Below are 7,490 nucleotides of genomic sequence, written 5' to 3'. Positions count from 1 at the left end.
GAGAAAGAGACAGGGGAGAGAGAGAGAGAGAGAGAGAGAGAGAGAGAGAGAGAGAGAGAGAGAGAGAGAGAGAGAGAGAAAGAGACAGGGGAGAGATAGAGAGAGTGAGAAAGAGGCAGGAGAGAGAGAGAGAGACAGGGGAGAGATAGAGTGAGGGAGAAAGAGACAGGGGAGGGAGAAAAAGAGAGATTGTACAAAAAAAAGCGATCAGTAAAGAGTGAAAATGAGAGAAGGTAATGGGACTGCAGCTCTCTGTTCTTTGGGCTATTTTTACCTGCAGACCGAATGTAATTTAGAAAACTCACATCAGTTCATAGTTGAGTAAGTAGGTAAAGCGTGAACATGGACCACCGCGGAACAGAGAGGCAGGTCTGTGGGGGATACGCTGAAGAGCTATGTGTAGTTTACCTACCTCCGGTTCCCACCAGAATACAATCACTACGGTACCACAGAGAGGTCGACTCACTGAATATGAAAGGATGTTTCTTTACTTAACATGTTATGGAAATGGAGAGCGAATGAATAAAGAGAATCTGAATTATTCTCAACAACAATCATCGGGCGGCTTTGTTTTGTTAGTTGGTTGTTTCTAATTGACCTCTTCTATGGTATATCCACTGAAACGGCTCTCAGTTGTCTTTGATGTGACGCACCGAGGCTCCACACCTCTATCTGTGCATTGACATCAAGCCTTGAGTGTGCAGTCAAGGTGTTCCATTCCTCCTCCCTCTCTCTCTCTCCTCTCTCGCTCTCTCCTCTCTCGTCCTCTCTCTCTCTCTCGCTCTCTCTTTCTCCTCTCTCTCACTCTATTGCTCTCTCTCACTCTTTCGCTCTATCTCACTCTCTCGCTCTCTCTCTCTCTCTATCTATCTATCTCTCTCCCTCCTTTTGCCATGGCTCTCTCTTTCACTCTCTCTATCTGCCTCTCAGCCTTCTCTTTCACTGTCACACGCACACATGCACTCTCTCTCTCTCTCACACACACACACACACACACACACACACATAAATGTACCTACCATGCATAATCAGAGAGCATAACCGGATTTCTCCTGTTAACCTTATTGTTCCTATTATTTTAGGCTCCAATGGAACTATGCCATGTGTGGTTGTGCATTGCCTCATGTGACACTGAGTTTCCTCAATATTACAGCGAGCTGTTTGACCTCTACGATAAACCTCTGTCCTGTTTTTATGTCCTTGGAGAAGGGCATTTCTATCTCTCGCTGGGGGTGGTGAATAGACATTTTACATCTGTGTATTCAAACTAACGAGAATAGGAGGATGCTGTTATAATTTCCAGTTTTAATGTGTGACAAAAATCCATTTTGTGTCATAAATCTTATTTAGCTTATTTTAAGCAGTGTCTTCAAATTGCGATAACAGCAATTACTCAGAGTCAATCTATGGCAAGATCATACCAAGGGTATAGCCACTCCCACCTGTATCTCATTTTGATTTGTGTCGTCCAGAAAACCAGAAACCGTCGGATAGTCTCTATATTTTAGCATGAATGACGTTGCTGTTGTTAATGAGGTCATACATAGAGGATTTCATTCCAGCAGCGTGTCAGAAATGCGCATCCACTCATTTTTAAACCGTGGAGCACTGGCGCCTTCTGTTGGTCGAGCGGTGTAACAACAGCCACAAAACTGAAACATCGCTGGCTGTAATCGTTTGGTAAACATGTGATATATTATTTTCACAAATTGCCTAGGGATGTATACAATATTGCTTCCATATTTATGTTTAGTTTTATTTACGTATTTATGTCGCGTTTTAACTGCTATCTGAATAATTGCGTTGCGGGCCCTTTAATTTTGTTACGTCGCCTTGGTTACAGCCAGGAAGTGTTGTGCGGTAAACAGAAAGCGCGTCTTTACTCGGGGAAATCAACCAAACTTGGCTCTTAAACATCGCCCCAGCTGAACTCCCGGAGCAGACACTACCGTCGTCAAACAAGAGGCGAGTACAGTCACACACACTCATTCTGTACGTCGGTACAATGCCGTTTGCTTAGCCTTGCGTTAGCCCGGTTGCTAACTCGGGTGTGTTGTCCCAGCAACCAACTATATACACACACACACACACACACACACACACATATATATATATATCTCCTATAAGCAATGTCGCGCAATCTGTAAATTAAACATCTTAAAGCACAGTGGACGGTGCGTTAAAGGAGGTGTATGTGTTGTCACTGGTGACCGCTGTAACGGGAGCGCTGTCCATGGTTCTAGTCACGTGTCTCTTTAAGGCACTAGTGTAGTGGACGGGGCGTTTAAGGGGGTGTATGTGTTGTCACTGGTTACCGATGTAACCGGAGCGCTGTCCATGGTGCTAGAGCCTCAGAGCTACCAAACCAAGGGTTAGGACATGTGTCTTTCAGTGCTGAGGAGTTCAAACACGGTGGCTGGCCTATTGCAGTGCATTTCATATTTTTCTTGAATGAATTATGAATACGTTTTCAGCTTTTAGGGAGCATTCATTAATTAAAGAGCCTGTTAAAGCTGATGTATTGCGTGCCTTATGTGTTTGACTCTGTCAGAGTGTGGATAAGCAACACTTTTCATTTGAATGTTTTCAAGATTGAACAATATTCAGATATTTATTGCACGCATGAATCTCATATGAAACTAAAACTCGGATAAACTCAAGAAATGCATGAGAAATATAATAGGAATTGCAACTTGAGCTGAAAAAACCTCAATAGTATCTCAATAATAAATAAAAAATCAATCCATCCCCCACCAGGATCAGAATGAGCGAGAGCAGTGACCTCACGGACCATGTGACCTGCACCATCAAGGCCTCGGTGAACCTGCAGATCGGCGACACCAAAACAGAGATCTCCCAGTCGGGTGTGTCCGTGGTGGACATCAACCTGCCGTTTGGAAAGACCGTCAATGTAAGTGAGCGCTCGCCCCTGGTGGGTCTGTTTCTGACACCATCCAGGCTGCTGATCATTAAATCAGATCGCAGGACTTTAACGAGGAGGAAGGGGCTAGTCCTCTTGCTCGATGATGCCTGCAGGACGGCTGTTTTTTGGGCATCGAACCCAGTTCCTTTCGACTGGGGGTCCCTCACACCAACCGCTAGACTATTCTGCACCCCCCCTTGTAAAAGCTGTAGTTTAATTGGTTGGATTTGGGGGGGGATCAGGCTGTCTTGACCCACATACTGATTCCCTGAAATGATTAGATGTGTGTGCCGATTTTCTTTTGCTCCTGCATTATTTATTGGATGCTTTGGTTGTTTTGCGATCTGGGTTAGCACTGATTAGCTGAGTTCTCTGTAGCCAGCAGCAATCAATCAATTCAACTTTATTCATAAAGCATTTATATTTCATATTCATGCAGCAGTAAAACAAATGCTTAACAAGGGAAACAACACGACAAGAAGAAAAAACAATGTTGAGGGCTTAAGATAACAATGCAACATCGGATTCTCAGATGCATTTGAGAGGGAGATTTACAAACAGGATAACACTTGATTAGAGGAAGACTTTTAAATATAAAAGCCACATGTCTACTTGAATGCAGCCGTCCTCATCACAGGCCATGTTTAATAAAACTCTTCTTAGGTTCCTGAAGTTCGCCGTTATACAAGACACAAGTCCCCCCATGGTCTAATGGATTTCGGTCACTGACCTACTTTTGCAGCGTTTAGGTCTAATTAAAAATAATTTCCATTGAATTGTTGAACCTAATTAATTCATCTGACTGGATCTTCAAAGGATTATGCCCAGGGCCGGCTTCCGCTTAAAAAATAATCATCTATATTCAGCGGGCCTCGTTAAATGGTAATTAAGCGATTTAACAGACTGGGGGGTTTGAAGGGGTGGGTGCGAGGCTGATATGGACTGCAGGCCTGCTACACTGCGGCTCCTGTTTATCTTCTAATGAGACCGAGTCCCCGGGTAACTGAAATTTAACTTTCACATTACCCTGGCCCGTCACCGAGTGGGAAGATTCCTATTTATGACCATATATACACAAAACTATCCAAACTAATTTGAAACAGCCTTGTCATCTAATTTGAGAGGGTGATGAACCCCCCCAGTGGGAATTGCGAGTGAGGCGTAGCTCAAGACCCACACGACAGACCTCTGTTCTGCTCTCTTCTGTGGTCTGCTGCTTAAACACGAACTCACACAGTACTATGGCTCTGATCAGTGTAGTGTGTTCTACAACAACTATGGCAGTTTTTTTATACAGGTAGGGGGTCTCCCTCTGGGATGCCTACAGGAAGGCTGTGGTCACGGGGGTTCAAAGTGCAAGGGAATGCGGTGCTTGGAGCCTTCACTACTAGACTCTTCAGCTCCCTCATTTGTTCTGCGTCACCCTACCGATGTATACATCTGTGCATGTTTATAGCTATGACAAATCATATTCATTATCAATTAATTAATTTTAACAAATAATTCCATATAATACAGTTTGATTGGCCAGGTGTTCAGCCAGGTGTGCCTGGTAATGTTTTGTTCACTATTAAAATAGGGTTTGAGTGTCTGATATAATGTGACACTGGGGTTCAATGTATGTCAGATTATCTCTATAGCTTAGCCATTGTTGCATTCCAGAACACTGAATGGTAGAATTCTGGATTTTGATCGTGTACCTCTTCGCATTCGGGGAGAAACAAAGCCCATAACCGAAAAACAGAAACTTTTCACAGAGTTGTAGCCAAGACTTTGCAGAACATTTGGGTAAGTAGCTATTGCTGAGGCTAGCAGGTTTAGTGAGACAGATCAGGGGGGTCTTGGGGGCCATGCCCCAAGCCTGTGGAGCCAACGGGAATTGTGGGTTTTCACAAGGCTGCTAGGCCGGCAAAAGCGTGTGTGTCCTCTTTTCACTCATTACTGAGTAGAACTGCTGATTTCTCGCCATAGGAACATTGTAATAATTGAATATGCAGTGAACCTAAGACAGGACTCTGAGAGGCTGTCACATGGGGATTAAACTAATATCTGAAAGTAATGGGTGATGTTGCAGCGATTTGAGGGAATACTGTTCTCTTAAACCCAATTTTAACAAATGCAGCAATTTCTCTGTGTGCATAGATTAAGTTGAGCCAGATAGAAAACATCTCCTTTAAGAACTACTAACTGTTCTGTATTTAGATAGAAGACTTCTCCTTTAAGAACTACTACTATACTGTTTTTATGTAGATCGAGGACATCACCTTTAAGAACTTCTACTGTACTGTGTTTATGTATATTGAGAACATTACCTTTAAGAACTACTACTGTACTGTGTTTATGTATATTGAGGACATTACCTTTAAGAACTACTAATGTATTTTGTGTATTCAGATCGAGGACATCACCTTTAATAACTACTACTATACTGTGTTTACGTAGATAAAGGACATTTCCTTTAAGAACTGCTTCTGTCCCGTATTCAGATGGAGGACATCACCTTTAAGAACTACTACTGTCCTGTATTCAGATGGAGGACATCACCTTTAAGAACTACTACTGTCCTGTATTCAGATGGAGGACATCACCTTTAAGAACTACTACTGTCCTGTATTCAGATGGAGGACATCACCTTTAAGAACTACTACTGTCCTGTATTCAGATGGAGGACATCACCTTTAAGAACTACTACTGTCCTGTATTCAGATGGAGGACATCACCTTTAAGAACTACTACTGTCCTGTATTCAGATGGAGGACATCACCTTTAAGAATTGCTTCTGTCCTGTATTCAGATCGAGGACATCACCTTTAAGAACTACTACTGTGCCTTTGTGAGCGTGCGGGTGCTGAAGCGGACCCCCGGCCAGGAGGCCCAGTGGTCCACGGCCCTCAGGGACCTGCCTCTCATGGAGAACCCCCACACCGAGGCCGGGTCCCAGGACTACTTCTCCATCCACCGGGACCAGGTGGGTAACTGAGACACACGTAGACTCCCTACACAGGTACACTACACAGGGGACAGGTGGGTACCTGAGACACAGGTAGACACCCTACACACAGGTACACACCGGAACCAGGTGGGTACCTGAGACACAGGTAGACACCCTACACACAGGTACACTACACTCAGGGGACAGGTGGGTACACTGAGACACACATACTCAGGGACCACACACACACACACACACACTCACACACACCACTTACAAACACTTTGTTATCCGACGATAAACTATTCTTTAAACAATTCTATACATATGCATACTGCTTTGGTTCTTAATTGCATTGTGTGTGTGTGTGTGTGTGTGTGTGTGTGTGTGTGTGTGTGTGTGTGTGTGTGTGTGTGTGTGTGTGTGTGTGTGTGTGTGTGTGTGTGTGTGTGTTTATGTCATGTTTAAATACTGAGCTGCAGGCTGCATAATGTTCTGTGGATTTTCACATACATTCATCAATTTAATCTTCTAATGAGCTCAGCAGCCTTGAAGAAAAACACGTTCCTCTTACATGAAAACAGGTCGTGCTTTGTCTACATGCATTCACAGAGATCAGTCTCCAGGGTCTGATGGGGCAGTGCTCTCGGTTGTTGATCCGGTGTTGATCCGTAGCAGCAGAAGAGTCCGAAGAACAACAGATGAACACCAGATCAATGATCAGACCAATGCAACCTCAAATCTCCGCAGCCCCACATTCATGATGCGGCCCCTCCCCTTAACGATGTCACCTTCAGCCTCAAATGTTCTGGGTTCAAGCCCCACTGTCCACAGTCAACCTGTAGACATACCCCATGCTCCTGCTCCTTATTGACTCATGTATCAATCACTGCAAGCCACTTTGGATCAAATCTTCTCAACGCCTCCAAACGGAAAACACAGAATTTCCCTTTGAGTTGCTGAAATCCACACGACACATCAATTATGTACATTAATCTCATCCTAAACCGTCCGATCTGTTAACCAACACACTCCGCCGAGGATCAGGCAGATGAGAGAGTGTGAAACTGATTTATTTCCCCACATGGAAGAAGTCCAGTGAAGAGAGCATCAAAGCCGTACGCCTCCTCAGCCCGGCGTGGCGTCACAGCTGGAGATCACAGCTGGAGATTCCTGAAAGATTCTCTCATCAAGGAAACATCTCTCAGCCCTCGCGGCCTCCGAGCTGTCAGTTCTTCTCGGTTGTCTCTCCTCTCAAACCGAAACTCTATTGGCCGTCTAATAGGGTCGCCTACGAAAGCACTATTTTGGTTTGGTTCCGTTTGTGTACGTGGGTTTTTTTTAACACACAACGGTTAGGTTTATTATCTGTTCTAAATGCAAATGTGGTGGTCCAGACGGAGAATGGTGTATCTTTGTTTGGTTATTTTGTGTGCTCGTCGTTTCCAAGCCAAATAAGGTTGAAATAGTCTCTGGCTTCATGTTGGTGTTTTCATAAATTACACGTCTTCCCCTTTGCACGGTGTTACTGTTTGTTATCTGTGGTTTTAGTCTGACATTGTGCCAGCCTTTGATTCCCCTGCACTCATCCTGAGGGCTTAAGCGGGGATGATGACTCAGAGAAGAGAGACATCT

At 44.2% G+C, this 7,490-nt stretch overlaps 1 pseudogene across 1 annotated transcript; it reads left to right on the top strand.

Moving 5' to 3' along the window:
- Nucleotides 1-2,764: 2,764 nt before the first annotated feature.
- On the top strand, nt 2,765-5,891 carry LOC311376736 (nicolin-1 pseudogene; annotated as a pseudogene). The gene is made up of 2 exons: nt 2,765-2,911; nt 5,718-5,891. The product of its transcript is annotated as a nicolin-1 pseudogene (transcript).
- The last annotated feature ends 1,599 nt before the right edge of the window (nt 5,892-7,490 follow it).

Source organism: Micromesistius poutassou, assembly GCF_964030765.1.
Source record: "Micromesistius poutassou genome assembly, contig: SCAFFOLD_6669, whole genome shotgun sequence".
Classification (NCBI taxonomy): Eukaryota; Metazoa; Chordata; class Actinopteri; order Gadiformes; family Gadidae; genus Micromesistius; species Micromesistius poutassou.
Note: the sequence above shows the minus strand (reverse complement) of the source record. Positions and strands in the feature narration are given on the sequence as shown.